Source organism: Lissotriton vulgaris, chromosome 7 (assembly GCF_964263255.1).
Source record: "Lissotriton vulgaris chromosome 7, aLisVul1.2, whole genome shotgun sequence".
Lineage (NCBI taxonomy): Eukaryota > Metazoa > Chordata > Amphibia > Caudata > Salamandridae > Lissotriton > Lissotriton vulgaris.
Genome location: NC_141695.1, coordinates 953,545,815 through 953,573,653, shown reverse-complemented (window position 1 = coordinate 953,573,653; position 27,839 = coordinate 953,545,815).

Here is a 27,839-nt window from a genome sequence, read left to right as displayed (position 1 = left end):
ATCTTCCACCGTATCGACCACCCCTAAAATGATTAATTCATCTAGTAGCTTAATCTTGATCCTGAGTGTTTTATCAAAGAATTCTTCAATCGCCATTTTTAAAGTAAATAATTGTGGGCACTGCGAAAACATATGTACAATGTCCGCTCCGCTCGCATTACATCTTGGGCAAGTTATTCCTGTTGTTCCGCCCCACTGGGCAATTCTAGCCGGTGTATGGTAAAGTGAAAATACTGTTTTGTAGTGTTGCGATTGGAGGGTTGCTGAACACAGCACCGTTCTACCCAAATCTAGTGACTCCTGAAAGATTTCTAAGCCTGATCCCAGTTTTTCCCTCCATTTTTGTGCAAATTTTGCCCTTTCATCTGACTTAGTTCCTTTCAGTTCTGCATAGAGGTATCTTATTGTACATTTGGTGGTTACTTTTATATAATCCATAATTTTGCACTGCCGCATTCCCAGCGGACCACCTTGCTTTTGTATTAGAAAACTCCTCACTTGTAGATATTTGTAGAAACTGTTGTGCTCTAGCCAAAATTTCGCTTTGAGTATTCCAAACTGTGTGATATTACCCTGCTCATCCAGTAAATCCCCTATCTGCATAATGCCTTTATTATACCAACCAAGCATAGTGACATCTTTAAAGATCTCCCTCGGAAGTGAGTTATTTGTGTACAATCTTGTATAGACATTAAATCTGCCTAGCCCCAGTTTTTTAGCCACTCCTTTCCACACCCTATACACTGCATTCAACGTCTTAAATCTCGTATGTTTAAAATACGAAAAATCAGTAGTGTTGAACAACCCATTCTCAGCTTCCTCCCCCAACAATACAGCATACACATTGGGTAAGCCCGCCTCTCTATCCGTTAGTTGGTCCCGACCTCCTCCTCCTCCTCCAATTAACACCCTACTGTACTGTAATACTGCAGCCCAATAATAGAGCCTGAAATCTGGAGCTCCCCAGCCCCCTTTTTCCCTATCTACCGTCAAATGTCTATATGCTCTTCTTGTTTTCCCTCTCACCCAAATGAATTTATTCAAAATATTTTCTAATTTGCTGAACCAAACATTTTCGAAATATAGAGGTATAGATCTAAGTAGAAACAGCACTTTCGGGAATGTTATCATTTTGATGGTATTTATTCGCCCCATTAAAGTCAGATGCAAATTATTCATTCTTTCTGTGTTTGTTTTAATTTTCTCCAACAGTGGTCTCATATTGATTTCAACTAAATTATCTAGCTCGGACGTGATCTTCACCCCTAGATACGTGACTTCCGGTGCTATTCTTATATCCTGATAGTTTACCCAACTGTTTTTAATTATTTGTGTTTTTCCTTTATTTAGTGAATACCCTGAAAATGTGCCAAAAAGTGAAGCCTCCTGTTCAATTTCTATAATGGCTAACCCTGGGTCCGGTGTAACCACTGCCACATCGTCTGCATATGCAAGTGTCTTATATGCATAGCCATGTAAACCGATCGGGAGAATATTCAGGTTTCCTTCTAACCTCCGTAAAAAGGGGTCTAGATATAGGGCGAATAGCAGTGGTGAAGCCGGGCAACCCTGTCTTGTACCACGCTTTATATGTATATCCTCTGTATACCCCCTATTGATCCTCACTTTAGCTGATGGAGCTACATATAACGCCTTTATAGCCTGTATGTAACCTGTGCCAATCCCGTACCACTCCAAGGCTTTCCACAAATAGCACCAGGAGACCCTGTCGAAGGCTTTTTCTGCATCTAAAAAGACGGCAGAGGCAGGGTCTCCTGCAGCTCCCGCGGCATCCAATATGGTGATCATTCTCCTTGTATGTTCCGTAGTCCCTTTACCTGGAATGAAACCATGCTGTGTTGTATATACCAACCCCTCGATTACTCTACTAAGTCTTTGTGATAAAGCCTTGGAGTAAATTTTTGCATCTGCGTTCATAAGCGTGATTGGCCTATAAGAGCCAGGGTCCAAATGTGGTTTATTCTTCTTCAAAATAACTACTATACTTGCCCCAGCCCATGACTGTGGTAAATTCTCCCCTTTCTGTGCGTATCTTAAAGTTTCCAACATGTATATCCCTAGTGCATCCCAAAATGTCCTATAAAATTCTGCTGGTATCTGGTCGGGTCCTGCAGCCTTCCCCGAAGGGAGTTTTAAAACTGCGTTATGTAATTCGCTCAACATTAGTGGAGCCTCTAAAGTCTCTTTATCTTCCACGGACAATACCTTGTGTGGGATACCAGCCAAATAGTCCTCTGTCTCATTTCCATTGCTACTCACGCCTTGATCATACAAGTCAGAGTAAAACTCTCTAAACACCTCCCTCACCTCTTCCACCTTGGTTACAACCTTCCCGCATTTACTCTTGATTTCTTTAATTTCCCCGGCTGCCAGGTCTTGCCTGGTACGTACTGCGAGCATATGTCCAACTCTCTCGTTGAACTCGTAGCATTTTTCTTTTTTTGCCAAATAATTAGCCGCAGCTTTATTAGCTAATCTTTCCCCAGTTTCTGCCTTCTTCAGTTCTATTTCTAGTAAAACCTGCTCAAGAGATTCTTGATTTATAACGTGCTGAATAAGCTGTTGCTCCAGATTCCTTAAATCTTGTAACCTACTGTCTAGCTCCATTTTCTCCTTCTACATGGATTGTTATGGATTATTGGATTTGCTTATTACGTTGCTGTGAAAGGTAAGTGATTTAATAATAATATTAATGTTGGTTGGGAAATGTGCTCTTCTAAAATGTTATTACTATAGTTAGATAATTATGTTGTCTATATATTATAAATTAAATAAATATATTAGACAAAATAAATATGTTATGATTTTTTATGGAGATGTGTGGTGTAATATTTCAGGATTTATTAGGATTTTGATCCTTTTATATGGTTAGTGTTTTTAGTTTAATGTTTTGGCAGTAATTTTTAAGTATTCCAGTCCTCTTGTTGTAGGGTAAAGTTGTACTTGTTGTTGTAAATATTGGTATATTTGGGCAGTTTACCTTGATAGTTTGGGTTTTAGTTGTAAGACAGATTGCTCCATTCTTAATTCTTGAAAACTTTGCTCTTTTTGGATTGCTGTTAGGAGTTTGTGTAGTGTGGAAGTTATTCGTCCAGTTGAAGATAGGAAGGCATTATGCCAACCCTCAACTGCGTTGTTTGTCTTGGCTTCTTGGTTTAGGGTTGGTAGATATACATTCCACCAAGGTATTAGGAATTTAGGTTGGCGTCTGTGGCCTGACCTGTGTAGTCTCCCCACCCAGGTGTCCTCAAAGTAATCCAAAAGTGAAGCTAGTTTTTGTTCGTTTTGTGTGTAGAAAGGACTTTCTATTAAAAGATTATAGTGATCAGCCACATCGGTTATTGGCACGTATGCTAGGGCTATTAGGTGTTTGATTTGGTATGCAAAGGTAATATTGATTGCATACTCAACACTTAGGGCCTCATTAGGATGGAGGATTTTCCGCATCCTCCGGGACGGCGGAAGCCACAGCCGGCCCTAAGGATGCGGATAATCCTCTGCGGACCCACCAAAGACCCACCGCCACATTAGGATGGCTAGTGGGTCCTGGTTTCCGTCCGCAGCTTTTCGGCCGCGGTTGGCTTACAACCGCGGCGGAAAAGCATTAATATGGTGACAGTGTCTCTCAGACACCGTCAGCCAGATTAGGATGTGCCCTGAAACATGCTTTTCCGCGGCGGCTTTTCCGCCATGGAAAAGCATGTGTAACTTCACTGCAGGGGCCCGTTGCGGGCCCACTAGGTGAAGGGGGGGGTAGGGGGAGCACATGGGGGGTACCTATGGTACCCCCTGCATTTGTATGCAGAAAGCGGCAGGCACCGCGCGGTGCCTGCCACTTTCTACATACAAATGCAATGCGTGCATTTTTAACATTGCTGCGGGTGCAGCTTGAAGCCGCACCCGCCGCAATGTTTAAAATAGAGGATGAGACTGCCAGGGTGGCGGTCACATCCTAATTGCACAGGAGGGAACTCCGCAGCCCATGCGGAAGTTCCCTCCTACTCTATGGAGGCAGACAGACTTAGGTCCGTCCACCATCATAATGTGCCCCTAAGTGTTGATTTTTGCAAATGTCTCCATAGACATTGGTTAAAATGGAAATAACATCCTTGTATGGATGTGTGTGGATATGTTTTAAGAATGGAATTGATCATTGCTTGTTCGAAGTCTATTATTCTTTTTAGTGGAAAGAAGTCTGATGTTTGTTCTTTTATTTTGTTCAATATTTCTGTGTAAGTAGCTGTTTGTTTGTTTGGTAACAAACAATAGATGAATGGGATACAGGTATTATGGTATTGTCCATGTATGGTATATATTTGATAGAATGGTTTAGGGCATATGGTAAAAGTGCCATCCATCATCCATGTTTGACTTTCTTTTAATTGTTTAAGGTTGTTATTTGTAGCAAACATTATTATCCTTTTATCTTTGTTGTTATTATCGTAGAAGATAAAAGGTTCATCATTATGTGTCATGGTAAGCTCAGGTGGAATTATGATCTCTTCAAAAGTTTTAGGTATTGGTATTGTTGGTCTACTGGATTTTTTGGTCCTAGCTATGGTTCTTTTTATAGAAGCTATTGATGGTAACTGACCTCTTGCTTCTCTAGGTACTCTAGGTAGTAATTCTTTGAGAATTACACTTGGTGGTAGGTCAGATGTGCTACTTAATTCTTTAATATTTTCTAGAGTAGATCTAACCTCTATTTCTGAGATACTAGGTGGATGGTTATGTTCAGTAGTATTAATGATACTTGTTTCTCTGGTTGTTGCACGCCCAAAGCATTTGTTAGAGTAATACTTATTACATTTCCAGTTAACTTTAAGGTCTTTTTGTTTTTCCTGAGTATAAGTATACCCCATATAGCATAATAAAAATCTTCCTTTCTGAGATATTATAAATCTTGCATCTTCTGTCATTGTTGTTTTCTTAAATCTAGAAAAGTTGTATTAAATAATATTAGGAAAAGATTTTACTTTAAAGGAGTATTAAATTGTTTATGTACAATTTATAGCTACTTACCAACAGTAAAATAGTAGATTTTGAAAGTAGATGTATTTTCAGTTTGATGCTTTTATAGTTTTTACTGGTCTGTTGAAAGAAAGCAAACAATATTTTAGGAAATGTATATTTGTGTATTTTGGTTACACATTTGGTAGGGTATAACCTTTCATAATGAAGAAGTTAAGTTTATTTAAATTAAAAAAGATAACAGTTTTAGAAAACACATTTAAAAATTTTAATAAAGTCAAGTACTAACATTGCCGATTTTAGAGAGCTAAATATTAGTATATGTGTTTGAATTCTGTACTTACCAAGGGTTTATGCTTAGTTGTTGAATGTAGGTTATTGGATGATAAATTGCTGCTTTTTGTTTTTCAGTTATCTGTTGTAAGAAAAAAATGTATGTGTAATAATTAGTTATGTATTTATAGTAGAAGTGACATTTTTTTAAGTCTTCTAAACCTGTGTTTACTAATTTATAAATATAAAAAAGAGAAGACAGAATTATTAATGTTTTTATCATTTTAACTATTTTTTTAAGTTTTTTTCAGTGTAAAAAACGATTAGTCATATACTTACGTTATAATTAGGTTGTAGTACTTTTGTAGAAAATGTTCATCTGTTTTTAATAGTAGGATCTGTTGTGAAAAAAGTGAGATAGAAAGAAATAATTAGTTATGAAATTTTGACTATGAGTAGTAGGTTACATTAGATAAAACACTGCATTCAGAGCTATAAGATTACTTACTTTTTGTAGTTTGTAGTATTTTCCTTCACAGAAGAATCTTTAAGGTAGTCGAAAATTTGGCAGTATGTCTTGAAGCTGAATATTTTCTGCTGGTTTTAGGGTATTATTTTAACTTCTTTATATAGGATATGCTTAATTAGTGTTTGTGATTGGTCACATACCTTGAGAAGTGTTTGTATTGGTTAGTTTTAATTTTTTTAAGTTAAGGAATTAAGTTAGTTGTTTGTTAAAATTTTATACAGAGGAGTAGTGTATTTGTAAGTATTTTACAAATAATGTATATAATTTGTATTGGTTGTAAAATAAGTTCAATATTTGTATAAAAAAGTCTATATATTAAATGTGTGTGTTTACATGTTATTTATTGATATTGTAATTAATAATAATTGTTATTGAGATATATATTTATATAAATGTATTTTGTCTGTTAAAATATATTTCTATGGGCGTATTTTTAATAGTGTTTATGTGTAGTGTTCAGAAAATAAGTATGTATTTATTTAGTGTTGTCGATATTTAGAGATAGTCGAAATATGTGCTGTCGATATTAGTGTAATGGATATAATAGTTATGTCCTATATTTATTTATAAATGTCGATATTTTGTATTTCGATAAATATGCTATCGAAATTTGTGTAGTCAATGTTTTTGAATATCGATATTTTAGTATTTATTTAATTAAGTATAGGGTGTCGATGTAATAGTAATCGATGTTTGAGACTCGATATTAGTGTAGGTCGATTTTAGTGAAATCGATAATTTGTCAGTGATTCCAAACAACCCACCTTCATAAGATAATATCACAAGTTACTCTGATAAACTTACCATAAACAGAAGGGCATTTTATAGGGCAATATTTAGATTAAAAATATTCAAGATTCGAAGCCAAATTTGTAACCAAAAATAAGCTACGAGAGGGCATGAAAAGAGGAGGTGATAGAGGTCAGCTAAGGGGTGAACACAAGACCTGCATGTTTTATTATTAGAGTATATAAAACTGGCAATGGAAATGGGATTTAAATAAAGTCTGTGATATAGAGAAAACAGAGTTTGAGTAGTAGATGCAGATCTTGATATTTTCAACGATCTGGTCCATATCTTGCTCCAAAATTCAGTGCTCCATTCACAACCAAAATCTGTCTCCCAGGTAAGCTCTATTTTAGTCTTAGATTGCTCAGAGACATTGGAGCTGAGAAACTTATAAATGAGAGAGCCCCTTGGGGATACTGACAAAATTCTGAGAAGCAGATCCCGGGTAGACAATGAACCTTCAGAAAGAAGGGAATAAAAGACTTTCAAATTGCTTCTCTAAGTAGTGAAAACATATGCAAAAATGAGCGGGGACATTTAAAATTTACTTGGAACTGGGGAAACGAACAAGGAGAAGTGCCATCAAATATGTCATGAACCCAGATTAAACCTTTAAATCTCCAAGACCTCGAAAACAAAGGTCTATTATTAATGATGAAAAGACCATTATGCCAAAGAGGTGAACGCAAAACGTGTTTACAGACATTCTCTTTAGTTGACAGTAATGTCTTAACAATGAGCCAGTGTGTTTAAATATTGGGAGAGATGGGAGACTGGTTTTGGCCATGAAAGCAAGAACCTCCAGGAAAGAGGAAGGGCAACAAAGACGGCGCTCAATATTAACCCATAAAGGGGTGAAAGAGGAAATGTTCGCAGAGAGCCAGTAAGAGGCTTGTTTAAGACAAAAGGCTTTATGATATAATCTAAAATTTGGAAAATTCACCCCTCCAATAGATTTTAGTTTTCTAAGATGGGATGAAGAGATTCCGGATATTTTACTGTTCTACAGAAATTTGGAAAATAGGGAGTCAAACTTTTTTGAAATAGATAGAAAAAATGTGGACTTGAATCATTGAGAGAATATATAACATAATATGGCGCAGTGTGGTGCATTGTTTATGCCACTGAAGCATCACAAAAAAGTGACGCAACAGCAGCATAAGGCCTCATAAATAAGGCCCAAAATCATAACCCTAAGTATTTAATTTTAGAACTATCCCAATGGAATCCTGTTGGATCAAAAATGATTTTTAGAACGAAATTTGGTTATGGGAAGAATCTCTGTTTTATCAGAGTTGTTTTTATATCCCTATACCGTCGATAAGTGTGAGAATTCTTGTAATAATGGGGTAATAGAATTTTCTGGGTTAGATAAGATATAATCCACGTAAGCAGAGGGCTTCAAGTGTTGATCTCCATATAAAAAAACTGAAATAGAAGTGTTATGACGAATGCGAGCCAGAAAGGTTTCATGGGAAAGAATAAAAAGAAGAGGAGATAAGGAGATAAGGAGCAACCCTGTCGAACACCACGATGAAGTGAGAAACGATTTCAAACAAGACCATTAAACATAGGGCAAGCAGTAAGTGCTGTATAAAGTAAAGAAACCAGGGAGGTGAATTTAGGCCTGAAACCATGCTAATGGAGTGACTTAAATAAAAAAGACCATTCAACTCTATTGAAAGCTTTTTCTCCGTCCACAGAATAAGATAGAGTAAGAGCCTTATACAAAACATTGAAACAAAACGAGAGTTATCAGAGGATAATCTGCCCTTAATAAAACCACACTGTTCTGGACCAATTAGATGGGGTAATAGTGATTCAGGACGTAATGCCAATAATTTAGCAAAAATGGTATAGTCCACATCAATCAATCAATCAATCAATCAATAAATCAAGAGTATTCGTAAAGCGTGCTACTCATCCGCTAGGGTTCAAGGCGCTGGGGGGGGGGCTGCTACTGCTCGAAAAGCCAGGTCTTGAGTTGCTTCCTGAAGGAGAGATGGTCCTGGGTGAGTCGTAGGTGGGTGGGGAGGGTGTTCCAGGCCGCCAGGTAGGTGAAGGATCTTCCTCCGGTGGTGGTTCTGCGGATCCGTGGGACGGTGGTGAGGGCGAGGCTGGTGGAGCGGAGCTGGCGGGTTGGCATGTAGAACGTGAGGCGGTTGTTGAGGTATTCGGGGCCCAAGTTTTGGAGAGCCTTGTGTGTATGGGTGAGGAGTCTGAACGTGATCCTTTTACTGACGGGGAGCCAGTGCAGGTCCCTCAGGTAGGCGGAGATGTGGCTGTGTCGGGGGATGCCCAAGACGAGTCGTGCTGAGGCGTTCTGGATGCACTGGAGTCTTTTCTGTAGTTTGGCGGTGGTCCCAGCGTAGAGGGCTTTCCCGTAGTCCAGACGGCTGGTGACGAGGGCCTGGGTGACAGTTTTCCTGGTTCCAGTGGGGATCCAGCGGAAGATCTTACGGAGCATGCGGAGTGTGTTGAAGCAAGAGGAGGTAACGGCGTTAACTTGCCTGGTCATCGTGAGGGTGGAGTCAAGGATGAAGTCCAGGTTGTGTGCGTGGTCCGTGGGCTTGGGTGGGGGGCCCAGAGCAGGGGGGAGATGGATGGGCCGAGGATGAGGACTTCCGTCTTGTCTGAGTTCAGTTTCAGGCGGCTGAGCTTCATCCAGTCTGCAATGTCTTTCATTCCGTCCTGGAAGCTGGCTCTGGCGGAGGTGGGGTCGTTGGTGAGGGAGAGGATCAGTTGGGTATCGTCAGTGTAGGAGATGATGTTGAGGTTGTGCTTGCGTGCGATGGCTGCGAGGGGGCTCATGTAGACATTGAAGAGGGTGGGGCTGAGCGAGGAGCCTTGAGGTACGCCGCAGATGATCTTGGTGGCTTCTGCGAAGAAGGACGGGAGATGGACTCTTTGGGTTCTGTCGGAGAGGAAGGAGGTGATCCATTCCAGGGCCTTTCCTTGGATCCCGGCGTGGCGGAGGGGGTTGTCAGGGTGCGGTGGCAGACCGTGTTGAACGCAGCCGAAAGGTCGAGCAGGATGAGGGGTTTCTCTGTTGTCCAGCAGGGTCCGGATGTCATCGGTGGCTGCGATGAGGGAGGTCTCGGTGCTGTGGTTCGCTCAGAATCTGGACTGCGATGGGTCGAGGGAGTCTTTCGTCTCCAGGAAGGCTGTCAGCTGTTTGTTGACGGTTTTCTTGATGACTTTTGCAGGGAAGGGGAGGAGCGAGATGGAGCGGAAGTTCTTGAGGTCTGAGGGGTCTGCGGTGGGTTTCTTCAGGAGGGCGCTGATCTCTGCGTTCTTCCAGCTCTCCGGGAATGTGGCGGATATGAAGGAGTTGTTGATGATGTCCCGAAGTATGGGTGAGATGATGGAGTCGGCTTTGTTGAAGATGTGGTGTGGGCAGGGATCGGCTGGGGAGCCCGAGTGGATGGTGTTCATCATGTGGGTGGTATCTTCTGTGCTGACCTGAGTCCAGGCGCACATGGTGGTGGTGGGGGGGTGTAGATTCAGTGGTGGGGTACGTGTTCTGAGCGCCGAAGCTGTCATGTATATCGACGATCTTACGGTGAAAAAAGGTGGCCAGAGAGTTGCAGAGGTCTTGAGAAGGCATGATGTCGTTGTCGCAGGCGTTGGTGTTGGAGAGCTCTTTCACGACGTTGAAGAGTTCCTTGCAGTTGTGGGTGTTGTTGTCCAGTCGTTCTCTGAAGGATGACCTTTTGGTGGTGCGGATCAGCTGGTGGTGTTTGCGGGTGGCATTCTTGAGGGCTGTCATGTTATCCGTTGACTGGTTGTGGCCTAGGCTTTCTCGAGGTCAAGTCAGGATTTCTTGGAGTCTTAGAGATCGTTGGTGAACCACGCGGCTTTCTTGCTGTTGAGGTTGCTGGGAGGGTTTTTCAGTGGAGCAAGGGTGTCGGCGCAGTCGGTGATCCACTGTGTGAGGTTGCTGGCTCCTTCATTGGGGTCTGTGGTGTTGATGGGAGGGTTTAGGCGCAAGGAGGTGGTGAGTTGGTCGGTGGTGATTTTGCTCCAGCATCTTCGGGGGGTTTGTTGAGGGCGGTGGTGGGTCGTTGTTTTCCTGAAGTTGAAGTGTACGCAGCTGTGGTCGGTCCAGTGGAGCTCGGTGGTGTGGCTGAAGGAGATGTGGTTGCTGGAGTAGAAGACAGGGTCGAGCGTGTGGCCGGCGTAATGGGTGGGGGTGTTAACCAGTTGCTTGAATCCGAGGTTGGCGAGGTTGTCTAGTAGGGCGGTGGTGTTGTTGCCCTGGTCGTTCTCCAGGTGGCAGTTGAGGTCTGTAGGATGTAGTCGGGGGAGGCGAGGGCGAGCGGGCTGATGAAGTCTGCGATCAAGGATATAGGGCGATCCTTTTTGCAGAGTTTAGGATCCTTACCTTCTTTGTGAATGAGACAAACAGAGGCCTCTAAGAAAATACCACCCACCTTGCCAGTAGTACAGAAGTGTGGAAAGAGATAAAAGAGTTTGGGGAGTAGAAATTTTGAAAATGTAAGTAAAATTCTACTGAGAAACCATCCGGACCAGGGGGTTTATTTTTCTTTAGTGAGTTAAAGGAACTAGTGGAGTGAAATATCAGAATCTAGGGAAGTAAAATCAACATCGGTGGATAAAGGAGGGAGAATATTGCTTAGATAAGAATGAATAAGAGAATTCGATGCTGGTGCTTCTGAAGTATATAAATTATTATAAAATGTAAATTCATTGAGGATTTCTTGATCTTCGAAAAGATGTTACCCATCTGCTGACTGAATAGAGTCTATCAGCATCCTCTCTTTTCTAGATTTGCGATAATTAGCTAAGAGTGATCCAACTTTATTGCGGCCTCCATAATATCGGGCACTGCTACAAACTAGAATAGATGAAGCATTGTCAGTAGAAATCTTGTTAAACTGTAGCTTAGCGTGAACACGCTTCTGCAAAGTAGAATCATATGAGGAAGTGTAAAATTGATGTTCTAAGCTCTTGATATTGGTTAATAAAGCCTTATGCTTCATGAGGGTGTGTTTCTTTTTCTGGCTACAAAAACAATGATGAATCCTCGGGCAGTGGCTTTAAAGGTATCCCACACCAAAGCAGGGGATATAGATGGACCTTCATTCAAAGAAAAGAATTCTTACGCAAAGGAAGCGAAGGAAGAGGGAAAAGCTGGATCTTGTAAAAGAAAATTGTTAAATCTCCATCCAGAAGATTTGGGCTGCAAACTGTGCAACTCAAAACCAGCAATCACTGGAGCATCATCTGCAATAAAATGGGTTTGATCGAAGATGAAATAAGATTTTAAGCTAAAGCCTTAATGTGAAAAAAAGAAAGTTCTGTTTGGTCTTGGTTACATAATCTCCAAGCATCCACAAGATGTGTCTGCGTAATTGTACTATAAAACTTTTAAAGTGTTTTATGGGGAATCAGGCATCCCTGGGATTTGCGGTCAATAAAAGGTCCATAACCTGGTTACAATCGCCTCCAAGGATAAACAATTAATCTTTGTGTTGCATACATTTATTTACAATAGCAGGCCAGAAAGTATAATCTGGTTGGGTCGGACCATAAATATTGAAGACAGTTAAAGAAACATTTTTATTAATGATTAGTTTAACTAAAACCCATATGCCATCTCCGTCTATTTCTTGTGAAACAACAGAGCATTTCAATTTTTTGTGGCATAAGAAAATAACACCATTCTTCTTTGTAGCTGTAGGAGAAACAAGAACAGAACCAACTCAATTACGTTTGAACTTAAGAGCCTCAGCTTCTGATAAATGAGATTCTTGTAATATAACTAAATCAGGATTATAAGAGAGTAAATGTAAAATAATTCTCTGCCTCTTTATAGGATTAATAAAAAGTTTTACACCCCATGTAACAACTCTGAATGCAAGAAAATACCCATAGATATAAAACAATGGAAATGACAATAATGAAGGAGTATAGGAAGAGCAATAGGCACAGCCAGAAAATAGAAATAAGGTACATTAAAGAGGAAAGAGGGAAAGGGGAAAAGAAGTATGAGTAAGAAGAGACAGTACATGCCAAGTGACAACTGTAATACGTACCTCCACAGGGAAACACAAGGGAAAGATGAGAAGCGGCAACGGACAACAGGGAAGGTACACCTAACAAAGGGCAACGCACCCCACCAGGAAGTCAATAAAAATATATATTGATGTGGGAACATGAGGTAGGTACAAAATGGGTTCCAAAGAACCTGAAAATAAGAATCAGAAGGTTATGCATACGGAAAGGAATAGTAATGCATTATGACATGTTACAATAAAAACAGAATCAATATGGACAATCAGAGGAACCATTAAAGTCAAGTATGAGGAGGAGGACCAGGGATCTCAATCGAGGAAGCAGAATAAGAGTGAATTAATTTTCTGAGATCCGCAGGATCCTCAAATGTAGAAGTTTTATTCAAAAAGGTTACCTTAAATAAGCGCAGGTGGAACAAGTGATATCGAGCACCCAAAGACGTTTGGCGGTGGCTGAGGAAATGTCTTGAGAAATAAACAATTTTGTGCCCTGCCAATTGAGCTGCTTCTTGGATTTAGCTGCGCTAAGAACATGTAGCAGATCCGTGAGTTGCAGAAATAAGAAGTTAAACCACGAGGTTTAGATGGGGCAGACGGACCCAGTCTATGTGCGAGTTGAATATTTGAATTGGTTGAAGTAGGAAGGCCCAAGAGCTATGGAAGAAATGTGGTGAAGAATGTAACCGGATCGTCACCCTCAAGGCCTTTTTTCTGTTTTCAAGATCTTCAGCCAATCTTATTATTTGTATAACTTCTTTTTCCAATGAAGAACTTCTGGAGGATGAGTCTTGTATGTCACTAATTTGTTGTTCTACCACCCAAAGGCAGGAGTCCAAAGACGACCACTTGTTATCCAGAGTCTGCAGACGAGAGTTTGTTTCCCCAACAAATTGTCTTAGAGCGTGAATTTCCTTCAGAACAATATCAAAAGAGACAGGAGACACAGATTTGGGAGAAGAAGGAGGATCATGTTTAATGTTGTTGATCGTAGTCGAAGGTAACTGTGATTTAGACGCCATGGTAAACAAAGCTGTAGGGAGAGAATACGCTGTTTGCGCAAATTCCTCCGAAAGATGAGGGGAATTGTTGGGAGCTTCAGAGTAAACAGGACAAGACACCGATTTGCTGTACTTAAGTTTTTTGGAGGAGTGTAGTAACTTTTTGCTCTTATCCATGAAATAATATAACCAGGAGCCAAGAAAAAGGGTTTGTCCAATGACGCATCAATGACTTGACAAAATTACTCCACAGAAGATCATTATTGTGGTAAATGACAGGACCTCCCACTATAGGGATGCTCCTCAGCCAAAGACAATGCAAAGTGAAAAGCAAAAAAGTGTAGAAAATGGCATTTCCAAGTGCATTATAGTGGAAGTTTTAGGAGAAATAAGAAAGTCAGAATTCAAAATGGTGGCCCCTAAATAGCTGAGACGGTCACCTGAAGAAAAGTGGTCCTAATCCAGAAGCCTGATGAACGGAAAAGGTATCCTCCTGCAGAGAAAGCAAGCATGTTCAAGAAAATGCCTGCATTGTGCTGAAAGTGGTGATAAAACCGCTTAAATTACAGCTACGATGTCCGGTGCGGCGGGGTGCTCCGAGGTTGAACGAGCATCTTAGGTCGCTGTGCGTGCGACTATGAATTTTTAAAGATTACATGTGAAAACAGCGCCTAGAAGCCACTAATGGCGAAAAGGTTACTTGAGGTCGCAAGGAACTGGTGCAAACTCAAAGTTTTGACCCACTGTGATGGAGTGAAGGCTGGCTACAAGACCCAGACAGGTTCCTCTGAAGAAATACTTCGGATTAAGCTTTTGTCAACATTGAGGGTCTTCTGCATTGTCATCGAGCCATGCAATGGGAATTCTGCGTCATCGTAGAGCTCCATTAAAATAAATGCACTGTGTTGTCGTCGAGCTCCGCAGAGAGTCATCATCGAGCTGCGTGAGCTGTGGATCCTTCATCATTGAGCAGCCTCTGCGGTGAAGGGTGATGCAGCAGAAATTCTCACCCAGTCAAGGCAATGCATCAAATTTCAAAGAAAACAGCTGCAGAACCCACTTCCGAGGCCCAGGACTGAAGGGGGCATCTCAGGCAAGGGTAGGACTCACAGATGGCAGAGTCCAGAAGCACCAGCAGGTTTGCAGGAGGGCCTTTGTGTCCCTGAGACTTCAGGAAACAGGAGGCAGTCCAGCAAGCCCTTGGAGTTACTCTGGGTTCAAGTGAGATGGGTCCAGTCCATGTCCATTGCAGTACAAAGATCAGCAGGCAGCAGGGCAGCTCAGCAAAGCAAAGCAGAGAAGCAGTTCCTCAAAACAGTCAGTCACAGCAAAGTGTCAATCCTTACAGCACCGAAACACGAAATGCCTGCACCCACCTTATTCTTTACACACTTATTCAAACCAAAAGGGGAAACAAAAATTCTTTTATGTTTGACCTGGTATTTTTATTTATACCAAACTACTTCAATATTTTTTACAAATATTTTTTACACAGATTATACAGAAAAAGAACAAATACATTCACTATATTTTGCTTGAACCTGTACACAACTATTTACAAAGACAACAATATTTACATTTCAAATATACAATTATCTACACATAATCCACAATACACACATAAAACATATAAAGAACCAATTATTATTCAATGCGAGCGAATCTGTATTTAAGAAGAAAGAGAAAGGAAGACAAAGTCAAAGAGAAAGAACAAGGTGTTAATTAGAAAACGACTTGACAACTGGCGCAGCCAGTTGAAGCACTTGGTGTTGTACGAATCACCTACCCGTTGCGACGGGTGAATGCATAAGTGGCATGAGCGGTAATGGTGCTGCTCGGTTGAGAGTGGATGTGCTTTTTAAAAAGATTGTTATATTTGTAGGTGCAATGATTGAGGACATACGCATTTGGAAACAAAAGCAAAAAAGATAGAGAAAACGCCTGATACTTTGCGCTTTGAGCGCTCCACGAGAGAGCACGCGAAAGAAAGGAGACTGTTCCTCGCGTATTTCCAAAAAGAAGGTATGTGCGTTTATGAGATCCTTACGTATTACCTCAAGCCGCAAATGAAAAAGAAAACAGGTTCTAATGGGGGAATTTATTTTGTCAGATTCCGCTACAACAATTTGACCATGAGTGGACACACAGCTTCAATTGCGATTCGACCCTCTTCATGAGAGGTACGATATAATGATCTCTTTTTTCCTCAAATGAGCCCTACATTGGATTAAGCCAACAAAGCTATAATGTAGCCCTTATTCTTGTTGTAGGTAGAATTGCCTTTTTTCCTCTACAAGTAGTACAACAGCATACAGATTTTTCCTGTTCCTGATCATATCGTTAGAGGCCAGGTTTCCAGAAGATTTACAGGTACTTATGTTGGATATAAACAGTGGTGCAACTTAGATAAAAGGTTAAAAAAGGAATGCAGTGGAATAATAAAAACGTTATTGTTTTTCTGCATTTTCACACAGACAATTGACAAAGCCCTGATGAAAGTCCAGGAACTGGTTTCCTTGGACTAGAAACGCGTCAGCACACCTGAAGGAGCAATTCACAACACCAAGCGCTTCAACTGCCTGCGCCAGTTGTTAAGTAGTTTTCTAATTAACATCTTGCTGTTTCTCTTTGACTTTGTCTTCCTTTCTCTTTCTTCTTGAATACAGATTCGCTCGCATTGTTAATAATTGGTTCTTTATATGTGTTATGTGGTGTACAGACAAAATATCGACTCCAAAATATCGACTGGACATAATATCGAGTTTTAAATATAGACTGGACAAAATATCGACTGGACATAATATCGACTACAAAAATATCGTTTTTCAGGTAAGTGAAGTAATATCGACTGTATAAAATATAGATAGCAAAAATATCGAATTTTTAATAATATATAATATTTTATAGTGTATTTTTATGTAATAATATGTGTGAAAAGTGTGTCTTAATGTTATAAAATATTTTATTAAATGAATTTTGTTTTTATAATAATTGCGTAATGTAATTCTGTAGCGGGTTGTGGGTTTATAGGGGAATAGGGTGGGAAGTAATTTAATAATAATTAATTAATTAATATATGTTTGTTAATATTTTTAATTAATAATTAATTGATAATTAATTAATATTAATTAGTTAATTAATTAATATAATTTTGAACATATTTTGTATTAGTAATTAATTGGTAATTAATTAATTGTAATTAGTTAATTACATTAATTAGAGTAAATTTTTAATATATATAATTTTGTGTTATTTTTAAGTAATTAATTTGGAAAAAATAATATTAATTATTAAAATAATTACAGCTAATGTGCTAATATATTTACTTTATTGTTATTGTTAATTAATAATTAATTGGCAATTAAATAATATTGATACATTTTGGGTAAAGGAGCATTTTTAGGGTTCAGGGTCAGTTTTCAGTTTTAGGGTAAAGGGGTATTTTTGGGGTTCAGGGTCAGTTTTCAGTTTTTGGGTAAAGGGGCATTTTTAGGGTTCAGGGTCAGTTTTCAGTTTTAGGGTAAAGGGGTATTTTTAGGGTTCAGGGTCAGTTTTCAGTTCATGGGTAAAGGGGTATTTTTAGGGTTCAGGGTCAGTTTTCAGTTCATGGGTAAAGGGCTATTTTTAGGGTTCAGGGTCAGTTTTCAGTTCTTGGGTAAAGGGGTATTTTTAGGGTTCAGGGTCAGTTTTCAATTTTTGGGTAAAGGGGCATTTTTAGGGTTCAGGGTCAGTTTTCAGTTTTTGGGTAAAGGCGTATTTTTAGGGTTCAGGGTCAGTTTTGGGTTTTGGGGTAAAGGGGTATTTTTAGGGTTCAGGGTCAACAAATAAGATTGTAAAAAATTATTTTTATTATTTTCATTTATTATTTAATTATAATTTAATTTAAGTATTTTTAAGTATATTTTAGTAATTAAAATTTAATATTAATTTAATTTAACACTGTTTTTAATAAAGTCGATATTTTTTACATCTATATTATTGTTAACGATATTTTGTACTCGATATTTTTGTACTTACCTGTTTGTAGATACAAACTCGATATTTTGACTGTCGATATTTTGTCCACGATATTTTGGCAAGTCGATATTTTGTCCCTCGATATTATTTCAGTGATCCGTGTTATGTGTGTATTGTGGATTATGTGTAGATAATTGTATATTTGAAATGTAAATATTGTTGTCTTTGTAAATAGTTGTGTACAGGTTCAAGCAAAAAATAGAGTGAATGTATTTGTTCTTTTTCTGTATCATCTATGTAAAAAATATATGTAAAAAATATTGAAGTAGATTGGTATAAATAAAAATACCAGGTCAAACATAAAAGAATTTTTGTTTCCCATTTTGGTTTGAATAAGTGTGTAAAGAATAAGGTGGGGGCAGGCATTTCATGTTTCGTTGCTACATAATAGGGTCCCTTTGTATGGGCCTAACTCCTTAGTTTTACAAAATCCTTACAGCACAGCATTCTTTACTCCAGCAGAGTTCTTCCCACTTCCAGTAGTGCACTGATTCAGTAGGGTCAGATCCCTAATACTTTGAGGTGACTACAAAGGAGTTCTCTGAAGTGCACAAGGATCTTTCAACCCTGTCCTGTCTGCCAGGCTATATCTGGGGTGTAACAGCCATTTGTATGAGGACAGAACACAGCTTATTCAGATGTAAGTGGAAGCCACCTTCCCACCTTCCTGCCCAGGAAGGCTATCAGAATGCAGATGAGTCATATGTGACCCCCAGCCCTTCCTGTGTTTGTGGCTGTCAAGATGGAATGCATGAAGTGCAGCTGTCACTCAGCAAGACCTGTATTGGAGACGGGCCTTTAGGCACACAGAGCAAAGTTAAGAGCAGAGAAATGCTCACTTTCTAAAAGTGGCATTTCTGAAATGATAGCACCAAATCCAACTTTACCACTAAATTGGATGTATCACCACCATTCCAAAGACATGATGTAAATACTCCTTTCTGATCAGGAATTACAGCTTAAAGAGTGTTTTAAGGAATCAACCAATGCTAGCTTATGAGAGGAGTAGGCCTCACAGAAGTGTAAAACAAATGTAGCTGTTCATTTCTGCCAGGACATGTAAACTTAAAAGTACATGTCCTGCCTTTTAGTTACACAGCACACTGCCCTTAGGGTCACCTAGGACCTACCTTAGGGGTGACAAATGTGTAATAAAAGGATAGTTTACAGCGTGGCCAGTTGTCTTAAATGCCATGTTCAAGTGGCAGTAAACTGTGCACACAGGCCCTGCAATGGCAGTCCTGAAACAGGTTTGAACGCCTTGTTGTGTGGGTGGCACACCTAGTGATGCAGGCCCATTAGTAACATTTAGATTACAGGCCCTGGGTATATGGTATACTAGTTTACAAGGAATGTATAGGCACTCTAAATATGCCAGTCAGGTGTACACCAATGTTACCATGTTCAGGGAAGAAGGTCATGCACTTTAGCACTGGTCAGCAGTGGAAAAGTAGTCAGAGTCCTAAGGCCAACAAAAAGATACAGCAAAAAGTTGAGGTAGACAGGCAAAACGTTGGGGGCAGACCACCCCAATGATGACAGGACTTACACCTTCCCTGAGGGGGAGTGCATGCAATGAGCAGTCCCTAGATCTGTTGATGTTCCCTTATTCTGTCTGCTCTGCAAAAGCTGGTAAAACCAGCAGAAAGACATGGACTATGCACCCTGACCGCATATGAACACTTTGAACATAACTTCAAATTGCTAAAAAAGAAAAGGAAACACTTGCTTTTTTTGCCTGTGCTGGTTTGGTGTGCTTCAATCCTCAATAAACAGATACACAATACAGCCAGCAGTTCACTTCGTTTGGATTGAGGAATAAGTGGCTCCGCACCAGCCCGTAGAGATGTATACCTGGGAGAGTACCCTGTTTGTTGCTAATTCCCTCTCAAGGCTAGGATCAAATCAATGAACTAGAGAAGCCCTGGAGTTGTGAACTGCCTTCGAACTGTGCAGCCTGTTGGGCAAGCAGCACCAAATTTGGAAGACACAAAAAACAACCCAGAATAATGAAGTCTTTGTGGGGTTCATCTTGACGCAGCAAACTGAGGTGATGTTTGAATGGAATAAAGTAACAGCTTGCTCTTCAGGAGCATGTTTCGCTTGTAGGTAGTAGCACGTCCTGTGGTAATGAAAATAAATGAATTCCATAGGAATATAGTGCTATGTTTGGTTTTTCCTAGGTCACAAGCTGTTTGTTTCTGAACATGAACATTTTGTGAAGAAAAAAATCATGGTTTAGAGGCATTCTTTCCTTTTAGGGGAGCAACATGTCATTTTGCATTTCTTCACGTCACTCAGAACTGTGAAAGTCAATGACAAAACATTTTCACAGAACCATTTGGAGTTTGACGTGGGGACAATTGTCCCTTCTATTGCCTAGTTTGAAAATCCCCCATCGTTCAAGTCCTTTGGTACCTGATAGTCACCTTCGCATCTGACTGTCACTTTCCCATCAGATGCTTTCTCTGTGTCTGTATTGCTGGATTCTATAGCAGACTAGTGTGTTTGTAAAAATAATTCGCTCCACAACAGAAAGAAGATAGTGTGATGGGGTTTTTAATTTTCATTCTGTCTGCTTTTTGGGACAAGAATTGACTACTGATTGTCAGATTATCTGAAAGCTATTTCCGGATCATTGCTCTCTAGCACGTTTAGCCTGATTCCTTCTCAACACCTGGAATGCATCGGAATAACTTGCCATATGGATCTTTAACAACTGTTTCATTCCAGTGAAGCCGTGCTTGTGGTTGCTTCTGCAGGTTTTATTGACTTTAAGTGGCCACTGGTTTGCTCTTGAATGAAACAAGACAGCTTGCACGACTCGGCTTCTTTGTGCCTGCTTTTATATGTAATCTGCTTTTTCGTTGGCATCCCAGCTTCCTTGATTACAATTAGTTGGTGACTGATGTTAAGCATTCATTTGTCTCTTGGTAAATACTTTGGGCCTTATTTATGAGGGTTTATGCTGCTGTTACGTCACTTTTTTGTGATGCTTCAGTGGCGAAACAATGCACCAAACTGAGCCATATTTAGAAAGTGGTGCATCTAGGCAGATGCATCGTTTTGTAAACCCCTGCTCTACATTATACCGGTGTCAAGTATAATGTGTGCAGGATGAGCGTTCCCCCATAAAAAGGCTTGTAGAAGTGTTGCAGTAAAATCTATGAGAATTCACTGGGACACTTCTACGAGTTCACTGCGTAAAATCCTTACGCCTGCTTCACAGCAGGCGTAAGGACTGATGCAGGCCCTTTTACATGGGACTCGCCCATGTGTAATGACACAATGATGAAGTTGCGTCTTTTTTGTGAAACCAGCAATGTGTCATTACTGTGCCACCAGATATGTCAGGATTGCTGAAGTATCTGGTCAATCTTTGCAGCATGGAGCACCATACTGTAAATATGGTGCTGGGAGGGCGCACTGAAAAGTGTTGCATCTCTGTTTTGAACCAGCGATGCAACACTTTTCGTAAATGAATACCTTAGTCCTTTCGCATGTTTTTGTGACACTGGACTTGGCTTTGGTAAATCGGATGGCCTTGGCCACGTGTGACTATTCTTGGGTCAAGCTGAAACTCTAGAGAATTATTTTGCTGGGATGCCTGTCAGTTCTGGTAAGACTGCACAGCTAATTAGCAAACAACATGTATGGTTGTGGAATGTGGAAGAAGTATCTTTATCAGATCCCCTTCAAATTTGGCACTGCCTTTGTAATTCAACTGAAACTCGTCATGGATGGATATGCATTATACAGGACAGTACAATGTCAAATATCAAAAGTCCAAAGTCCAAAATATGCACTTGCGATTTCTCCCAAGATGCTTCAATCATATCTTGAGGAGGTGCAATTAGTCATGGGCATGTTTGTATCAAGAGCTTACTTTGTTATGTTTGTTTAAGGCTCTTAATTCATTTACAAGTGGTGTAGGTACTCTTCAACTCAACAAGAGCAACGTTTTCTCACTGTAATTTGCCTCTGCTCGACCTCATGTGCAATATTCTTGCAAAAATGTTGAAAAAACATGTCTTATTCTGCGTTATTCTGATGGTGTGACTGTGATGTCAACCTTAAAATAAGACCTTGCTGCTACCTTCCATTCATACTGCCAACATCATGAGTAAAAAGACCAGAGAAGTTAGATAATGTACAGCTGTTGTCCCTCCAAGTCTCAATTTACAAATAAATGGATCTGTAATTTCTTGCCAGCTATGTACCAGTACAAAGAATGTAAAAATCATCTGAATGTGACATGATGTTACCAAGCATCTGTAAAATACCTATCGAAATGACCAAATCATAAGGTCTTTTGAGATTCTAAAAAAGACCCAAATCACAGGGTGATATAAAAACCCATGCCTTCAGCAAATTCATTGCCCTTCAACAATTTATCGGTGGCAGAGCAGTTGAGCATTTGACTTATGAATGGAACCATGTGTTTGCCTTCACACAATAAGTCCTTAACTATTGCAACTCTTTACATCTGAAGGTCTTGTTAGATACTACTCCAACATGTATTCCAGCATCTCAGCTTTGTAAAGCTTCTGGTTCAGAGTTTATTTCAACACTTTATTTAACACCTTCAGCGCGGCGCAGATTCCTGCGCTGTGCTGAAAATTCCAATGAGCCAACGGGCTCATGACGGAACGGTTCCGTCATGAGCACAGGCCAACCGACGCTCATGACGGAACCGTTCCATCAATAGCATCGAAGGGGTTAATGTTTGTGATCCAGGGTGATTACACAACTAAAAAGTATCATTGTTACCATATAAGGATTACAGGGTCATAGTACAGGCAAAATTGCAAAGAACAATTAAAAATCGACTGTGTATGACTGTGGAATAGAGTTCAGCCTACATTAAGCCTTTACCATCATTGTCAGAGTCACTTTCAGATGTTGGGAGTCCTCCTAGGTGAGACCTTCGGAAGGTATCATGGATAGCAGTGGCTGGGTTAACCCGTTCTTTCTCTCTCTCTTGGCATGCGTTTTAAATGGCAACAAGATACTATCAAACTTGTGAGGCTTGGAGGGAGCTATTTCTTCCAAGTGTGGGCAATCAGAATTCTAAGCTGCTAGAAGTAAAGGTGTCAACAATTTGCCTCTAGGGGTAGTATACGGGTAAACCAAATCCTCTCCAGCCTCACCCAGCAGCAACATCAGTAAATCCAGTGGTAGTTCCACTGAGCAAATAAAATAGATCTCCTGAAGAAACTCCTCCCAGAATTGCTTCACCTATGTTCATTGACACCACCAGTGAAAATATAAACCTCGGACTTCACAGTCACTCTCAATGAACAGATGCTACAAACAATGCATATAGTTGGCATTATGTTGCAAGATAATCAAAGTTTTGGTGGCTCATGTTCAAATCCATGTCTTCTAGTACTGACTAGCCTAGATCATGCACTCATTTTATTTCTCAATTGTGCTGTTGTGTTCGAGTGAGCGTACTTAAGATAGCTTAGAGAAGAGTAGTACCTTTCTTCATAGAACCCTCGGTGAAAAGCTGTTCAAAGAGTCATTTAGCTCCACTGCCTTTGTCCTTGACAGATTTTGTGTTTGCCCAGTGGGGGAGTTGGGTAAGTCTAAACTCATCTTCTCTAATCAACCGGAAGAGCATTTGGAGTACTGGATCAACTTCACCATGGGTTTAGATTTAGTTCAGATATCTAAAATGTAGGAACAGGAATACATTTTGAGAACTTTAAGGAAAATCTCAGCATATGAAAAGTGGCTAGCTAACAAAGTCAGAGACATTCACAGACAGTGGCGACTTTTGCTAATAACAATGGTAGCCAAGGTAAATATAATATCAGTGGTGGATGCTAACGCAGGACCCTTCTGTTTGCACACTGTTGAAAACTGGTTCTTACCTAGCACTTTTTGCCACATCAGAGACATATCACAGTAGTGAAGAATCTTTCGGGAAAAAAATCAGGGGCTGTAAATCCTTCAATAGATACAAGCCTAACAAGAATGGGAAATGCTAATTGGTTTTGTCTTGCAAAGCTTGTGTGATGGTTGGTTATAAATTTTATTGTTTCAAGCATATGCTAAAAAGCAATAAGAAAATGTTTGTTGTCCTAAAGAGGAAGACATATAGCTGCAAAGAAAATGTTTAAACTTTAAAAAAATATACTGTTGTGTAAATTGATCTCTGGCTCAGCTCTACAAGGTTTGTTTTGAAACCCACAGATGACATGTGTAATCTTAGTCTAAAGCACCAGCGCTGAATATGGAAGACATGTTATTATAGCCACACAGAACCCCTTCCAAAATATAAATGAGGTTGTGTTGATGCTTCTGGACCACAGGGAACTGGAAACCAACTGTCGGGGAGGCAAGCTGGGAATCCTAATTTTTACCTAAATTCCATCCTTGATAGAGGCACTAACTGTTATGGAGAAAACCCCTGGTATTGACGCACAAACAACTTTAATTTGAATTTCTTGCCGGCCCATGAAGGGAATATAAGCCACATAAGGTGTAGGCCTCTAACCAACTCCGTTGGTAATCCTCCTAAAGTCTCAATCCAAGTACCCTTTGAGTCAAACTACTGGTAGAACACTCTTGGGCTAGCATGCCGAGATGTGGCAACTAGCCTCTGTTAAAGAAATGAGGGGGAACACGTTAATAATTCCCCTACTAGAGGTGGCCTATTGAACCACAACAATACACCTACTACCCTCTCAGGAGCTCCCATCTTTTTACCAGACTCATTGGTCCAACAGAGCAAGGCCCCTTCACCACATGTTTAGCTATCACCCATGGCAATTGATGTTGGCGATGAATTCCCTACTCCACAGACTGATCATCCTATTTTTTCCCTGGATATTGTGGTGGCCGATAGGCCTCTGGTGAGGATTATGAGTTGTAATATATCAGGCTTGGCCAGGAAGGTTGAGTTTCCCAAATGGAATACTTGGTGGAGTCTTACACCATCTGTATCTTCCAGGAAACTTGCACCCTGGAACCAAACCACAAGGTGGGCTATTCAACTTTCTTTGTACCAGCAGTCTTACATCATTGGGGAGGGGTAGGCCATCAGGGGGGCTCCTCATATGGGTGAGCATCTCCCTGGGTTGCAGTATTGAACAAAAGAATACCAAGTCGCTAGATATCCTTAGGATTTCTTTGAAAGGCCCATGTGGCGGGAGATCTCTAGATATACTTAATGTTTATGCGAGGGGCACTAAAGGTAGCTACTTATCCCCCACAACAACCTTGCTAGAAAAAGTCCTTGGGGATTGCTGTGGAGGCACACAACTACTGGTCGCTGGGGATTTCAATTGTTCTTTTGAGCCCCTAGCGGCAGAAGACATATTAGATGTTGCTGAAGACGACTCTAGGAGGGGAATACCAACACTAGCGATTCAGCCGATACGAAAATAGTCACAGCGGGCGATCCAGCTGAATTCCTTGACTTTGGAGTTCGGCCTTAGAGCACTCAATGGTAAAACTGTTTTAGACCCTCTGTGTGCCCACACGTACAACAGGGCTAACCCTACATCAAGGATTGATTATATTCTCCTGATGTAACCCTCTGGGAATATGTTCAAGATATGGTAATAAGACCCACTGTAGATAGTGACCACAATTTGCTGACTTTAACTCTTAAACACTTGTGGTCAAGACAGAATAGTCTTGCCTCTCCGTGCAAAGTAAAGTCCGCCCAAGAAATTCTTTCATCCAACTGTGGAAGGCGACTCAAATGGCGCAAAGTTGCCCTAGATGAAGTAAAAGTCCAGGCTATAGGCACATTACTGGCAGCCTCGGTAACTGAGATGGAGACTTCGCTCTTAGAGCAGTCTGACCCATCCAGAGTCACGTCGCTGTTTCAGGAGACAATAAATTCTTTAGGCAACCTATTCCTGGCAGCAACACAAGGGGGTAGGGCAACGGGTCACCAAAGACCTAAGGCGATGCAGGGGTGGTACACTTACAAGTGTAGGCAAAAGAAGTCTGCCCTAATTGAGGCTGTCAAGGCGAGATCTCAACCCCTAATTCTGCATGCCAGGAAAGAGTACGATCTGGTGGTTGCAAATGCCAAGAAGGAGTGGGGGGACCAGTATTGGCAGACATTAAGTGAGGCGAGTGCTGGGCGGGAAGTAGCTCGCTTCTGGAGTACCATAAGGGCAAAGAATAGGCCTGATAGTGAACTTATTACTTGTAATATCACTAGTCAGGCATGGGTTGACCATTTTTTTAATCTGTATTCCTTCCCCCCAGGAGCCCCTGCTATCTCCGCCCTATGTAGTCTCTTACTGCCACCCAGAGAAAACTTTATATTTCCCTTTACAGTTAAGGAGGTGGAATATGCCTTTAGTCGCATTGTGCCGCAAAAGGCAGCCGGCCCTGATGGCATTCCTGGGGATTTGCTTCCTGCCAATTTGCCGAAATGTGGGAAGATCATTCACACCTTACTTGTCGCTATTGACAAAGGTGCACCAATCCCTGATTCTTGGAAGTGGGCTGAGGTTGTGCCTATCTTTAAAAAGGGTCAGAGGGACGATCCCTCCAATTACCGCCCAATAAGTTTATTGGATTCAACCCAGGAGGTTGTGGGTAAGGTGGTACTCAAGAGAATCCTCCAATGGCTAACGAAAAGATATTCTCTCTGATTGCCAAGCGGGGTTTAGGGCTGGGACTGGCACAATAAAGTCGGCTTTCAGGCTAATATTAATTTATTGGAAAGTAGTTGTCATAGGCAAAGGCAGTTTTTATCTTGCATTTATTGACTTAAAGACTGCCTTTGACCTTGTGCCTAGTGGACGCCTTTGGGAAGTGTTGGCAGATATGGGGATTCCCACTAATATCTTGTCTATTTTAGTGAGGCTGCATGAAGGCAACTTCGTGCAAGTGAGGTGGGGCATCGAGGGGCAGAAAACCAATAAGATACCAGGGGGGAGAGGGGTCCATCAGGGATGCGTCTTCCTCCAACCCTTTTTTCACTTTATGTGAATGGGGTTGTTGAACATCTCCTCGCAAAACCTTCAGATGCACCATTCCTGGCGGGGGAGCGAGTGCCCACTCTCCTATTTGCCGATGAAACGCTCCTATTATCTAAGACCCCGGTGGGCCTTCAAGGCCTCCTAGACAACTTTCAGGCTTTTTGTACCCAACGTGGCCTAGTTATCAATACAGACAAGACTAAATACCTGTTCCTAAATCCCCCCCAAAAATTGGGCCGTCACCCCGTACTAAACCACGTACCCCTCGAGAGGGTCACTGTATTCGACTATCTAGGCATTCGTATATCGGATACCATGCAGTGGACCCCCCATCTCTGCAAAATGTTGCTAAGTCACAAGAGGGTTACGGGGGCACGAAAACATACAGAGTATTGGAGGGTCCTAGGGGAAATAGTTTATAGACTGAGAAGGTACCTTGTCCCCCAACTCATACAGCAAAAAAACACGAGAGGTACTCAAAGTCTGGGTAAGGAAAAGTGTTGGAACCTAATGGTATCCAATGTATGTGTTCAGATCACTCCGTTGATCTTGAACAGATGACACTATTATGTCACAAAAGTGAAATAGAGAAGATACAAAGTCTAGAAAACAGTACCCATCCGCCCACTCAAAAGTGGAATATCGCCATCTGGGTAGTTGGAAAAAAGGTGTCCTCTAGGCTTCTCCCCAGCGAAAGTCTGAGGTTGCCTAATCATGGACCCTTAGGTCGGGCATCCAACCCACAGAAGACAGTGTGTGAGCAGACAGGGCAAAAAAGTTGCAGTGCAGAAAATAAAGACAAGAAAAGGAAAGTAATCCTAGTGGTTAAAAATACCTACTTTGATGACATAAGGAAACTTTATTGAATTTGACCATCAAAGTGGTATCATTAAAAGCAGTATGCTGATAGCATGCAAGGAATTGCTATCTATCATGTGTGTTATGGGGGCACTCCTTAAAGAACAGCGCTCCTCCATAACTAGACCAATAGCCCCTGTTGTTGATATATACAAGGCTAGGGGTGTTAGCTCTGCCTTGTATGGAGCAGAGCTTTGGGGCTCCTCTAATATTGATGTGCTGACAAAGTCTGAAAATAAGTTCTTAAGGGGCATTATGTCACTACCACTGAGTACCCCAATTATACCCCTGTTGTTTGACCTAGGTTGCCAACCCATCAATGATTTGGATAAACTCCGGCCGTTGCTTTTATGGGCCAGGCTCTGGCGAGTCCCAGAGCTTGCAAAGT